We start from the raw sequence: 15,523 nt of genomic DNA on the forward strand, positions 1-15,523 counted from the left end.
AAACATTGTCAAACCAGTAAAAAAAATAAATAAATAAAAAATAAAAATAAAAAAACCCTGAAATATCCTGGTATGCTATCTTAAAATATTTGTCAGCAAAATAACTAAATTTCTTTGTCAACTGTATTGTAACAAACTCGCATCAGATTTTTTTAACCATGGCTATTTTTAAGTCTTTATTATTGACAAAAAGTTACTGTCTTACTCTGATGCTTTTGCAAAAGTGTTCCTGCAAAGTGACTTTTCAGGGAGACTCATGGAAAGGACTCTAATAGGTACTCTAGAACACAAGTCTATGATAACTTTAAGACCACAAAACTGAAGTGGGTAAGAGTTTCTAGACTTAATGGAAATACTAGATTCAAGTAGATCAAGTATTAATTACACAGAACTACATGAATTGAAAATGATTATAATTATTTATGACCTCTTGTTTGAAACTTTTCTTGTTCCTTAATGTTTTGTTTTTCCATATTTAAGTAAACTTTCTCTTTTAAGCTATGTATGACATACAATAATTTGGTGAAAGCAAAAAACAAAGATGAAACATTTATTTTTCCTTCTTCCCTGACACCTCTAGAATTCAGAAACTCTTGAATATTCTTTTCATGGCAAAATAGTTAGTTACATAGTTCAATAAGAATCTGTTTTCTCAGGATGCCTGGATGGCTTAGCTGGTTTAGTGTCTGCCTTTGGCTCAGATCCTGTTCCTCGAGTCAGGCTCCCTGCTCAGCAGGGAGCCTGCTTCTCCCTCTGCGGGCAACTCCTTCGGCTTGTGCACTCTTTCTCTGTTTCTCTCCCTTCCTGACAAAAATAAATAAATAAAAGAAATCTTTTAAAAAATCTATTTTCTCTAGAATAGGACACACATCCTTACTTATAAGGATCCAGCAAAGCAGTCTTTAAAAGAGCCTAGATGGTCAATCACTGGTCTTACCACACTTACGTAAATAATCAGGCCAAGTTGAATGCAAAAAAATTTCCTCTCCTGTGGAAGTAATTGTGATTTGGGAAACAGAGCCAGGAAAAAATTATTAAATTTACTTACTACTTACAGCCCAATGACAAGTCCTTGAAACAGACAGAATGACCTTCCCCTAGGGACTCAATTGCCTGGGTGTTGACACTTTGCTAAGGGTAAAGGCAATCTTACCTGACCCCCAGGATCCTATAAATCTACTTTAACATATAAAAATTCCTTTGGAAACTTCATTTATTTCTCCCCCACAAGATATATGTTGGTAATTATCCCCTAAGTATTTGGCCCATCCATATATATCCAAAGGCTCATTGAGTAAGGGACAGGAGGGGTTAGGTAGGGAGAGATAGGTAGGGGACTCACAGAAATCCCAGAAATGCTGGGGCATAATGAAACCAGAGATAAGGGAACAAATCAGAAAACCTTGCCCTGGGCATCAGAAGTGGACTTTTTTATGATAGTCACCTTGTGAACAACAAAGAATAGCCAGACTCCAAAGAAGAAGTAAGCCATTAAAGATGTTATCACCAGTCCTCACTCAAACCAAGACATCAAAAAAATATTAAGGCCATAAGCTCCCTGGTCAGTTCTAAATAAAAGACTGTGAGAGGAGGCCCACATTGGCAGCCCTGTCAGGACCACTCTCACTCCTGAGAGCTTTTTCTCTATCATTGCTTAATAAAACGCTATTGCTTTACTCACTCTCCTTTGTCCATGAGATTTATCATTTGACTCCATGAGACAAGAACCTCACTCTCCTGCTTCAGTTATAGAAAGAAAAATTAGGTTTGTGCCTTTGTAGATATTAGATTCTAGTCCTCTTAATTGCCTTTGAGATTTTCTTGCATACCTGTAAGTTGGACTGGACCCCAAATTCTTCTAGTTTCTGTCACCCTTCTGATTTGGAATCACTAAAAACAAGGACTTCCTTCCTTTTGGCTGAAGAAAGCTCCACCTGACATCTGGTCCTGTGCAAACACTAGAGACTTCCAAATCAAATCAGGAAGAGAAATAGCTGACATCAAGGTAGACCTCTTCCTCCCAAGATGCCAGGTGAAGATTTCTTACTTGAACTAAACATGAAATCCTTCCTCCCTTTAGTAGGAGGAAAGATCACACCATCATCTTTATCTCCCACATCACTGATAATAGGCAGTAACCTCTGGAACTGAAAACAACTTTTGTTATCAGGCTACATGAAAACCTAACTGACTCCTAGTTTGAATGAACAAATGCAACAATCCCTGCAAAAGAATCCATTAACAGTGCCATCTCAGTGGAAGTGGCTTGTGCCCAACAGGGTTTATCTTTGTCTGTGGTGGTTATCATCCTCCTTATGCCAATGAATGCCTAGATGGCTGGTATGTACCCAGGCAATGACTCTTAGGTTATCTAACTGTGTCTCCTCTACACCTTATTGGTCAACACTCCTGAATTTACATTGTTGAATTAGAAAGTATCTACAAGGGAGCATTCATAATTCAAAAGCAGCTTCTGTTGGTAAATGATTGCTTCTATGTCTAGGAGTAAGTGCAAATGAGGCTATAATAAGGAATTTCTCCTTGACTTAGAAGTATTACACTGCTAAGACAATAACTGCCCCAAGAATACTTAGATTCTCTGGCCAAAGTTGTCCTTGGTAATTAGATAGCCCTTATTTTTTAGCTGAGCAAGATGTGGCCAGTACCATCAGCTATACCTGGATTAACGTTTCAGTGAAAGCCAAAACTCAGTTACATAAAATCACTGAGCAAGCCACTTGGCTTAAAAAGGTGGCTCCTTCAATTGGATCTTTGATTTATTTGATTTTGATTCTTTTGGGTCTTGGGGACCATGGCTCCAAAGTACTCTAAAATATCGGAAATTATCCTACTTATAATAATCAGAATAATCTCCCTGGTGTGTTATATTCTTTCAAGATCTCTAAATTCATGTAATAGCTGCTAATCACCAGACAAATGATCTCCCTAAAAGTGGAATGTTAGAAAAGGAACAAAGAGAATGACTGACTTAAAAATTGTGAATGTGAAGTCATGGCCTATTCATATCACAAAGATTAAGCAAAAATGTCCTAACCTTGAAAACCACACAAAGCATTTTTAAAAAGCTGCAAGAACTATAGAGTGGTAGCTGAGAATGGCACTAATATCTTATACTTGGTTACATTTCTTAGTTCAGAGTCTGATCTAAAGGGGGGGTGGGTTATTAAAAAGAAACAACTGGACAAAAATGGAGTCACTTATGCTAAGCCCCATATCAACAAGCCAAGACTTAATACCCAACCAGGAATATATTCTTTAACCAGTCAACCTGGAATTACCTGGTCAGCACTAGTGAGGTATTCCCCAATAAGACCTTTTATAAATTCCATAGGTAAGAAACCCAAACCTGAAACAATCTACTCTTTGCTAATAAACTTCCTTTTTCTGACCCTTTTTACCTTTATTTTTATTTTTTTTAAAGATTTTCTTTATTTATTTCACAGAGAGAGAGATCACAAGTAGGCAGAGACACAGGCAGAGAGAGGGTGGGAAGCAGGCTCCCTGCCAAGCAGAGAGCCGCATGCAGGGCTTGATCCCAGGACCCGGAAACCATGACCTGAGCCGAAGGCAGAGGCTTAACCCACTGAGCCACCCAAGCACCCCACCTTTTTGCCTTTAAAAACCAGTCTTTTTCTGTAGCTCTTTAGAACTCCTTTTTATTTGCTAGACAGATGTTGCCCAATTCATGAACTGATGAATAAAGCCAATTTGATCTTTAAATTTACTCAGTTGAATTGTTGTGCTTAACAAGCAATTAAACATATATAAAAATGGATTAGACTGCCTAAAAAGATGTAGAGTGTTCCATCAGTGATGTAAGAATTACCTCTAAGGGTTACCATGGTAAAGATTTTTGTTCTATGTACATTGTACTACCATAAATTTACTTAAATTATGAAAAAATGATAACGACATTTTCAATTCTGTATTCTGTGATATTACTCATGTTACCCTAAGAGTAAAGCATGTAATTAAAACAAACCTGAATTCTAGGTAGATATACTTTTGTTTGTATCCTCAAATAAATTCTACCTCTACTAAAGAAAATATATGGTGAGTATTAGAAAATTTTAAGTTTTAAGGAATAAAATAGTTGTATGTGAAAGTATTCTGCCTAGAAATTTACTGTAGCTGTTAAACTTTAAAATATCCCCTCAATTAACATTTTTAGTATTTTATGTGTAGCATTTTGTCTTGCTTAGCAGATGTCACATTTTGCTATGAATATATTTAACTATTTTATATACATTTTCTAATTTTCATTTGTATTTTTTGTGAAGGATTAAAATAGGACTTAATTAGGTAGCTTCCTCAATAACAAGCTACATTAGAACATCATGTGGGAAAGGAGTACAGTTATCAGAGGCAATCAATATAAAAATGTGGTCTGTAGCCCCTAGCTTTTATTGCCACAATTGCTGTCACTCCAATTGAGTAATTTTCACTTGAAGGAAGGTGGACATTGTATGCAATATTCAAAATCCTCTCTTTAATCAACATGTAGATTAATACTTATTTGAATCCCCAAAAGTAAATATTTTATTTTTTTAGATTGACTCAAAGGTAATACAATTAAATATATACTGATATCAAAAATATAGTATAATTCACAAGGCATAGCTTTTTAAAATTGTCATTCTAATCTGAAAAACTAAATAAAAGCTTGGAAAGTATTTTTTATTAGAGTTCTAAAAGCTCATTATTAAATAATGTAATTGAGTTAATAGTTTAAATCAAATATATTGATGTTTTGAATATTGCCTATAAAGCTACTATAAAATAAATTATTCTTGGGCCACCTGGGTAGCTCAGTCAGTTAAACATCAACCTTCTGCTCAGGTTATCATGTCAGGGTCCTGGGATGAAGCCCCAGATTGGGATCCCTACTTGGCCAGGAGCCTGCTTCTCCCTCTTCCTCTGTCCCCCCATCTCATGTACTCTCTCTTCCTCTCTCTCTCAAATAAATAAAAGCTTTTTTAAAAATTAAAAATAAAAATAAAAGAAGTTACTCTTTAATTTTCTGTTTCTCTATTATCTTTTCTTCATTATTATATCTTCAAATACCAGATGATACGGTATAAGGAGTATAATATTGTGACTTATAAGAAATACTTATATTGGTCATTCAGATAAAAAAATATATTTCTCCCATATTTGACCTTCATTCATAGTTCCTGGCTCAAGCTCTCAAAACCTTGGAGCTTCCTGAGTGATAAGAGCTATGGGAGCATCTTTTGTTACAATATTTTTTCTTTAGTCCTCAGTTCCTGAAAAAATGCTTCAGAGTCATCAAGGTGAAATGGAAGTCTTATTATTCATAACAAGCCCAACTGAGTTTATATTAATGAGGTCACTTTTGCAAAGAACGTAAGGATAGGGGTTGGTTACCAAAGGAACTAAGAGTTGGAACTTTCAGTCCCACCCCTTGATTTCTGGGGAAGAGAGGAAAGGGGAGGTTGAATCAATCACCAATGACCAGTGAGTTAATAAATCCTCCATAAAATCCCCAAAAGAGAGGGATTGAGGTTTTCCACATTGGGAAACCAGAATTCTCCCACTGTTACCACACAGGGCCCCAAGCTCCAGGAAGACAGAAGCTCCTTCGTTAGGGACTTCATCCTACCTATCTCTTCACCTGGCTATTGACTTATATTCTTTCATATCTTTTGTGATAAATTGGTAATCTAGTAAGTAAACAGGTTTTCCCAACTTCTGTGAGCTACATTAGCAAATTAATCAAACCTGAGGAAGGAGTCATGGGACCCTCTGATTTATTGCCAATCACATATACAGGTAACAACCTGAACTTGCAATTGTTGGAAGGGGTTATCGAACCTCCAATTTGTAGTCAGTTGGTCAGAAGCACAAGTGACAACCTGAACCTGCAACTGGTATCTGAAATGAAGGGTGGTCTTGTGGGACTGAGACCTTTACCCCCAGAATCTGATTCTCCAGATAGTGTCAGAATTCAGTTGAATTCTCATACACCTTCATGTTGAGAATTGCTTGGTGTTGTGTGTGAAACCCTGGCTCCCCTACATTGAAACTGAATCTCAGAATATGAAAAAAAAAATAGGCAAATAATTTGTCTAATATGAAAAAGAGCCCAATGTCTAAATTAAAAAATAAATTTCATATATACATATACACTACCTAACCATTTATTTGTTAGAAATAAAGCACACTTTTTCATTATTTCTGTGCACCTATGGAGGAACTACTTAATAAGAGTCATTTCATTTTACCAACTTCAGTAAGAAATATTTTACTTATTCCCAGGACAATGTAATTTCTCCTCAGCTAACTTTTTTCATGAACAAGAACTTTCTCCATTTTCAAAACAAGAAGCTGTAAAGCAAACTAGTCTCAGTAGACCAGCTGAAAAACAGTAGCTGGCAAATTTATACAAAAGGGTTTCAGGGAATCAATTGTGATGCCCTTAGTTTTAATCACTGTTCTTGCCTACCACAAATCTATTTTAAACTTTAGGTATGTGTCTAGTTTAATATCTTTCCTGAATATAATTTCCTAGGTTGCACTTACCAACTCTGCTCTTAAATGTTAACTCAAATGTTTCTGATATTTTCTATATGAATTTTGCTGGACATGTTGAAAGATACCTTTTATTAATCAGAACACTTCGGGATTCCAATGCTCCACTCTTACTAAGATCTGCACTACAAAGAATACATTTATACCTGTCTCTGGATTCTGCTTCCTCTTGTCTTTTTACTCTCAGTGTTCAATATATGCTAAAAAAATGCAAATCTCAGAAAAGACACTTAGAAACATGACTTAAAATTTCTCATTCTAACTCCCTTCTTCCACAAATTGAGAAAAATAAATCCTTTTCAAATGGTTGTTCTGAGGAAAGCATGTATCACAATGCTTAGCATAAATAGACAATAAATAGTGCTTGGAAAATTTCCCTTAAGTTTGTATTTAATCCCAAAGTCTAACTTTTTTTTATATACTTCTGGCCACTTTCCCTAAGGTCATCTCCACATAACAGGTAGATTTATAGGAAACTTAAACAGACACATTTTTAACAGCATTTTTTTACCTATCACACACTCTCCCAACCACTTTCTTTTCCAAAACTATTGCTTTATAAAATATTGCTTTAATTTTTAAATGTAAAAAAAAAGAGCAGCATTACTTGTGATTTAACATACAAATTTGGCATAAATGAATTTTTATATTTGTATCCTAGCAGGTGCTTCAAACAGTCTTACAATTAATCAGAATAAATTTACAGTAAAATATATTTGAATAGATTCATAGTACAGGGTAGAAATACCTACTGCCAAATGATGAAAAGTTTTGTTTATTTGAATTTAACTTATTTAATAAAATAGTGAAACATTTTTTTCTTGAAGCAGATCCTTGCAAATTGGATAGAAAAAAGGAAGAGACACCTAATCAGATATCTGCTACTAAATCTTGGACATGATGAGTTTGCCTGTGTACCACTTCTACTAATTTGCAATTTAATGTGGAAAAGCTTAATGAACACACAAAATTAAAATGAGCTTGGCTCTAAAATTTTGGAGGCCTCTTTGAAATTTGGCCTCATGACTATTATGGAGATTTATCAAATATTTGGGAATTATGATTCCCAATATTATGCTTTCCTAATCTTATTCATTTATAATGAAGTGATGACTGCTGTGCACAATCAAAACTGATTATATTTTATAATGAGTTCATAGTCATCAATGTAATAAGACCATTTTTGTGAGAGAAATGAATCAGATTTTATTAATAATATTCTGAAATTTTAGAAACTAAAATATAAGGAAAATAAATAACATGGAGGGAATTATTCAGAATTAAAACTCAATCTCAATTTCCTTGAATACCCAGACAGTGGTCATATTAGAACACACACAAATATAAGCACAGGTACTGATACATGTTTAAGGAAGGAATTAGGAATTAGCAACAAAAACAGTTTTGCGTTTTATTTGATGTTTTTAAATGTATCTTGATTAGTTCTAATCATACCAAACAGGATAAAATGGCATGAAAGACCTAATATAAAAATTTTAGGAACAAAGAAGGAAGTTGAGAAGAAAAATGAGAGGAAGTAGAAGGGAAGGGAAAGTTCCTCCCATTCTCTTTTTTTGTTCCTAAAATCTTACTAATTTTACTAATTCAATATTTGGAACATATTAGAACTCCATGAACATGCCAAAAGAGGTCTTATAAGCAAATGTAGAGGATATTTAGATTTTGTTAGTAATGAGAGGAAATCAATATATTAAAGATAGTCATAAAAGAAAATATTATGTTTTAATGGGCTTTAAACCCAAAATAAATGCAAAACTGTGGGTTAGAGAGTGGAAAAATAATCACCTATAATATAGACTAGAATAAAATTAAAAATAAATTCCCAAATTGCAAAGGTTGTGTACAACTTAAAATCTCCAGCAGAATGCTCAATAATGTTGCCTAACAATGAAACATCCCTAAATCCTCTAAGAACATGGGTATTGAATTGAAACTCTTTCTAAACTTTCCAGTGACAACGATGTCACATAAAATACCTAAAATGAAAGTTAATATCACTTTTTTACATGAAGGAAATAATATACATGATGAAGGATTCCTATCAGCACTTACACCACAACCATTTAAATGAATTTTGTAATGTTCTACTTAATCTAAATTTTTAGTTTGGGAGAAAACTAATTCCAATTTTTAGTTAAAAATCAAGGTATTTCAATACAAATTTATGGATGATACCCAGTAAAAATGGAAAAATAGAAAAAGGAAACCTCAGTTTTTGTGATATTGTGTAATTTGAAATGGACAGTGACAATAAAAATCAAAATTAATCCATAATTTTGTAAAAGCAAAACACAAAACTCAGTGAAGAATGGTTTTTAAATAAATAAAATCTTTCTTTATTACCTTTTGTATCTCATCTGGGAGTATGCTTTAATAGATACATACTTTACTCTTTTTTTTTCAGGTATAACCATGTAATACTACCTCATATTTTAAAAATAAAATAGTATGTCCAGAGAATACAGACAAAAGAGAATTTTTCTAATGACAAGGAGCTTATTATTTATATATACTTATAAATTAAATAATGTACTGAAAGAAACATTTTTAGATCATCTATGGTAGATTGAAGGAGTTAGATGAAAGAGATGAAGGTTGAATTCAGAAACTGAGATAAAAAATACTTTAAAGAAGTTCACAGACTGCTAATAGCTCAGCCAAGTAAACTCATTTAGAACAGAGGACCATAAATGCTTTTAGAGAGGTAAGCACAGCTTGGACACACCGGGGAAAGAAACAACACAAAGAAAAGGTAGAATAAAGAGATGCCTCCTGAAGGAAGTGATTCTTGAACTAAGCCTTAAAGTAAAGTAGGAGGTATTCCTGAGTGGTTCAATTGGTTAAGTGTCCGATACTTGATTTAGGGTCATGTTATGAGATCAGGGTCCTAGGACCAAGCCCCATGGCAGGCTCCATGCTCAGCAAGGAATCTGCATTCTCTCTCTCCCTCCACCTACCCCCACCTCACTTGTGCCCATTCTCTCACCTTAAAATGAATAAATAAATCTTTAAAAAAAAAAGAAAAAGAAAGAAAAGTAGGAATTAGCAAGATGAAGAAAGATAAAGTAGGATGAAGATGAGTGGGGACAGGATGAAGAATTATAGATAAAAGAAAAAGTATTAACAGTGTGTGAGGTGTGAGGAGTAATGTCTTACTTAGTGGACTGCAAGATGTTCAGTGCAGTTGCAGCAAGAAGTTTATGTGGGATACAGGTAGATAATGGGGTGAAAAGTTCACAAACATTATGGTTTGAGGGATCTTAGATGACAAAACGTTTAAATTTTATCCTCAAGAAAATATGGATTGAGGAACTAAAAAATAATCCTCATGATCAACATCATATCACATATTTTTGAACACCAATAAATATAAGTATAAAGATGGAATCTCACTGTCTTGCTATGTAATGCATTATATTATTACCTCAGCATTTAAGTTAATTTAATTATTAACTCACACTTATACCAATAATGCTCATGATTTCCAAGGCCATAAAATACAGATTAATTTAGTTTTAGTTGGGAGAGGTTTTTTAAATAAACTTACAGAAAATTTGTAAAAATAATATAAATATCTCCCTTCATCTAGCATCCACAGCCCCCACTTGTAAATATCTTATTTACTTTTGCTTCTCCTTCTCCTACTTCCTTTTCTTCCTCTTTCTCTCCCTCCTTCTCTTTCTTTCATTCCTGTGTGTATTTATGTGTATACAATATTTCTTACTGAATCAAATGAATGTAAATAACAGATACAATATCCCATTACTGCTAAAAATTTCAGTGTAAATTTCCTAAAAACATACATAACCCAGTACAACCACCAAAACAGCAAATTAACATTGAAAATGATACTATCAATTAGACTGCAATTTAATACATATATCTCATTCAAAGTTTGACAATTTTCCCAATAATTTCCTCTTTAAATTCTCTTTTTCTTTCTGGTCTAGAATCTAATCCAAGAATAGATATTACCCTTTTTTGGTCATATATCCTTTGTCTCCTTCAATCTGGAGCTATTCCTAAATCTTACCTTTACTTTTGTGAACTTAATATGCTTTAAGAGTATGGTCAGTTAACGGTCACCAAACTGTGGAAAGAACCAAGATGCCCTTCAACAGACGAATTGATAAGGAAGATGTGGTCCATATACACTATGGAGTATTATGCCTCTATCAGAAAGGATGAATACCCAACTTTTGTAGCAACATGGATGGGACTGGAAGAAATTATGCTGAGTGAAATAAGTCAAGCAGAGAGAGTCAATTATCATATGGCTTCACTTATTTGTGGAGCATAACACATAACATGGAGGACATGAAGAGATGGAGAGGAGAAGGGAGTTGAGGGAAATTGGAAGGGGAGGTGAACCATGAGAGACTATGGACTCTGAAAAACAACCTGAGGGTCTTGAAGGGATGGGGGGTGTGAGGTTGGGGGAACAAGGTGGTGTGTATTAGGGAGGGCACGTATTGCATGGAGCACTGGGTGTGGTGCAAAAACAATGAATACTGTTATACTGAAAAGAAAAAAAAAAAAAGTATGGCCAGTTAGTTTATAGAATGCTCCTCAGTTTTGGTTTGATATTTCATTCTGATTATTTTCAGATTCTGTACTTTTATTGAGTATATTACAAAAATAATGTAGATTTGTCCCATTATTAATGATCATTTGGTTGAGATGATGGCTTCAGCCATCCCTGCAAAGACACACTTTTCCTTTTGTAGTTAATAAGTGTTTGGGGGGCCAACATTAAGATTCTGCAAATATTCTATCCTCAACAAACTTTCTAGTTAGCATCTGATGGCAATAATTGTCTAAATCAATTATTGTTATAATGGATGCCAAAAGGTGATTTTCTAAGGCATAATTCTTTCTATATTTATTGTCATTCTACTGTATTGGAGAACTTTCCCTTCCTTCCATTTGTTTAATATTTATTCATTTATGTCACTAGGGATACCCAAGGGTTTCTATTTTACTTAATAGGTAGTAATCTGTTATTATTAGTATTTATTTTAAAGTAAAAATTGTCCTAGATTTGCTTAGTGAAGACCCTTCAAGTTGGCTTCTGCATTTTGGGGGGAGGGGAGGAAATAACCCACCATTTTTTGCACACTGTCTTGTAAAACAGGATAGTATTGGCTCATCTTGGACTTTCACAGCCCATCCCAAAAAGCAGTCATTACTTCAAGAGCCCTAAGGTCTTTGAGTAGAGAATGGTATTTAAGATCTGTATGCTTGGTGAAATAACTTCTTCCGGATGACACTGCTTCTTGGACCTCTCAAAAGACATCTGTCTCTATATTTCTTTCTATATGTTAAAACTCAAAAATTCACCAATGACTCCAAGTTCAATTCAGCCCACAGATGTCAGTCTGCATTCACTACATCCGTTTTTGCAAACCTTTTCATTAACAATGAGAAGTTGACGCCCATTATCTTTAGTGTGTTTACATATTTGCTCATTTCCTATGTAATTAATCTCTGACTCCATTAGTTGCTTCCTCATGCCAATAACTCCTTAGGCCCACTGTTGACCATAGTACCTCTTAACCCTTAGTCCTCACAGTTCCTTGCTCATCAGACCTTATTTCAAAAGATGGGAAAGGTAGGGAAGAAGAGGAAAGAGAAAGGAAGGGACAAATAAGAAAGAGCTGGGAAGGGAAGGATAATAGAAAAAGGAAAAAAATAATATTTTTTAAAAAGGAAAGAAGAAGACAAGGAAGAGGAAGAATAAAAACAAAAATTTGATTTAGGTAACAACATCCAGGACTCTTCTGTATTTTAAATACTATTTGAAAATGTATAGTTTATCTTCAACACACTGGTGAATTTGTTTCAAATATAAAACCCCAACCAAATCAGGCAGCAGAGATCATACCCCACAAAGATACAAATCTGAAGTTTATTAGAAGGAAAAAAATATTTCAGTATATACTCTCTTATTACTTATTGACCTAGAACTTATAAAAACTAAGAGTGAAGGAACCTAAGTCCCTAACAGGTCATATATTTTAAGATCAGGAATAGTTTTATTTTTTTCCCCTTTCACATTTGAAATCATCTAAATTAACAGTTCTATCTCAATTTAAATATTATTACTTTCACAAAACACTCCCAGTACTCTAAGAAATGGTTAGATATATCCCCAAAATGAGCACCCAAATCCAGTAGTTAACCCAAAGAAAGACCGATTGTAATTTCCTGTATATATCAGCTCCACTAGACTGTGAGATCTTTGAAGGCAGGAATGGTCATCTGTTATAAAACTAACGAGAGGCTTAGAAAGAGAAAAGAAATGTGCTGCATACATATTTACGCACAGAATGAATCAGTTCTTCAGATCTCATTCTAGTTTCAGGGCAATGGTAAAGTCCGTCTAAAGTTAGAGGGAGTTCTCTATTGCTATAATATTAGTACTTATATATCCCAGCATTGGTTTCCTAATTCAGATTCAGCACTACATTATTCACATGCTTACATTAACGACCTCTATGACCTTTTCTGTACCGTAGAACCTTATTCATCTTATGTTTGTGTGGGGTTTTATTTATTGATTTCTTAAATTAATTAACTCTATGCTACTCACCATTAAACTTAATTTTATTTACAGTCACCAAGGTCATTTGAACTATGCAAAATTCATTTCTCTAACAGAACAAACAAATTTAAACTTCTGTCATTTTCCAAAATGATGAATATGTTGCTTATTCATTTCCCAGGTCTTTCAGTAAATATTAGAATACATTGGGCTTGCAGTCTGAAAGGAATATAGTTTGTCTTGGTATTATATATCTAGCTATAGTGTGTGTGTGTGTGTGTGTGTGTGTGTGTGTAAAGCTCTGGTACCAGTTTTCTTTTTAAATCTTCAAAATAATATATAAACTCAGTATTTTCATATCCATTTTAAAGTTGAGATGTATGAGCTGAGATACTTTCAATGGTTTATCCAAAATCATACAGCCAGCAAGTGGCTGGATGACTACTCAATTTAGTGTATCAACTCCATATCACATGCCTTTCAGTATCTCACCCCAATTGTTTTCCTAGCTCTTTTATTCTGAAATGTTTCAACCTACTAAAAAGTTGAGAGGCTAGTTCAAACACTACTGATACATTCTTCACCTAGATTCACTAATTGTCCCACTTGCTTTGCCTCTTGCTCTCTTTCTGATTCTTTTTCTCACTCTCTCTAGATAATATAGAGGTATAGATAGATACATATATGCACACGGAATTTTTTTCTTTTGCTAAACCATCTGAAAGTAGTTGCACATACAATCATACTTTGCACTTAAATAATTCAACATATATCTCCTAAGGACAAGGAAATTATATTCTGATAGTATTCACAGTATTCTTGCCACAAATATTTAACCTGAATCAAACAATGAAGAAACTATTAGACAAAGCCAGACTGAGAAATGTCCTATACAATATCAGAGTTAAAATCTTTAAAAATACTAACATTAGAAGACACACAAAAAAGGATGGAGGACATTCTAGATGAAGGGGGACTAAAGTACCATGGAAACTAAATGTAATACATGAGTTTTAATTGGATCCTATTGAAAAAATAAATTTTAATTGGATCCTATTGAAAAAATAAAAATAAATAAAAACAGCTATGAATGACATTTTGAGGACAGTCGGGAAAATGTGAACATGGGTGGCATATTAGATAATATTCCATCATTCATACCACTGTTTTTCAGAACACAAATAATAAGCATGTCTTTAACACTGTTTTCTCTAAAACTGTATGTGTAAATATTCAGATTCACAAGAACTGTGTTTTTGTTTTTTCTAATATATATACATACATATACAGACCAAAAAGAATCATGAGTTTTTATTCTTTTTTGTTTTTATTCCTTTTATATGTAGAATTTGAATGTTTGTAAGTCTTTTTATGATACTTCAAAGTTTTAGGTAGAGCAATGGAGAAAAAAATTAGGTACATTAATGTTTTGACCTAAATGGTATGCCTAACTAAAAAAGAAAAAAGAGAGAAAGCTATCTAATTTCTCAAACTTTGTTTTATGTTCAGATAAGACTAAATATGATAAGGTTAAATATCTCCAGATATTTAACTAGCTATTAACATTAGCAATTTATAAAAGACAATTAATTATCTCCTTCCCAAGAGGGGATAGTAATTGCTTCTCTTACAATAAACAAGGCTTTTTTTGACCAGATGTTCAGTCATATATAAAGCAAGCCTTTCAAAGAATCAGAGATCTGTGGACTGAGATTATTAAACATATAAAATTGGTTTTGTTAATAGCATTACATATATTTAAAAATGTATTTATATGAAATATATTAGACTCTAAAGATAAAAGCCTATATAAGAGAGAAAGAGAAATGACCAGGAGGACCAAGAAGGGGAGAAACTGCAAAGAACAGGAAAAAAGAAAATGACCATAATAAATCTTTAAAACTGACAAAGACCTTTTCAAATATAAAACAATTCCTTTTGTTATCTTGTCACATAGTATGGAATTTGGGTGTAGGTTGGAGCGTTGTAAATTCAAATTGATCACTACCATGAATGTTCATTAATTATACTTATAAAGGCTTGATTGAAAAAGTGATTCTTTGTTACTGAATATGTATTTAAAACAATAAGTAGAAATAAGCCATTTGGAGCTTGTTCTTCATAAAACATTTTTCTTCAAATCTGCTGACATAAGGTCTGATAATATTTTTAATCAATTGAAATTAAATTTAAATATCACAGACATAGTTACAGTCTCTCTTTTTTTTGTGCTAGCATATTAGCTTCTTCTATAAATAATATGTATTCAAAAGTATATCTTGAAACCAAATTCCTGAGAAGAATCAGAGCTCTATTTATATGGTCAGTAATGTTTATTAAAATATTATTCATAAAATGTTTCTTGAATTGAATTTGAAGAGATAT

Source organism: Lontra canadensis, unplaced genomic scaffold (genome assembly GCF_010015895.1).
Source record: "Lontra canadensis isolate GAN:19392208 unplaced genomic scaffold, GSC_riverotter_1.0 scaffold1, whole genome shotgun sequence".
NCBI lineage: Eukaryota > Metazoa > Chordata > Mammalia > Carnivora > Mustelidae > Lontra > Lontra canadensis.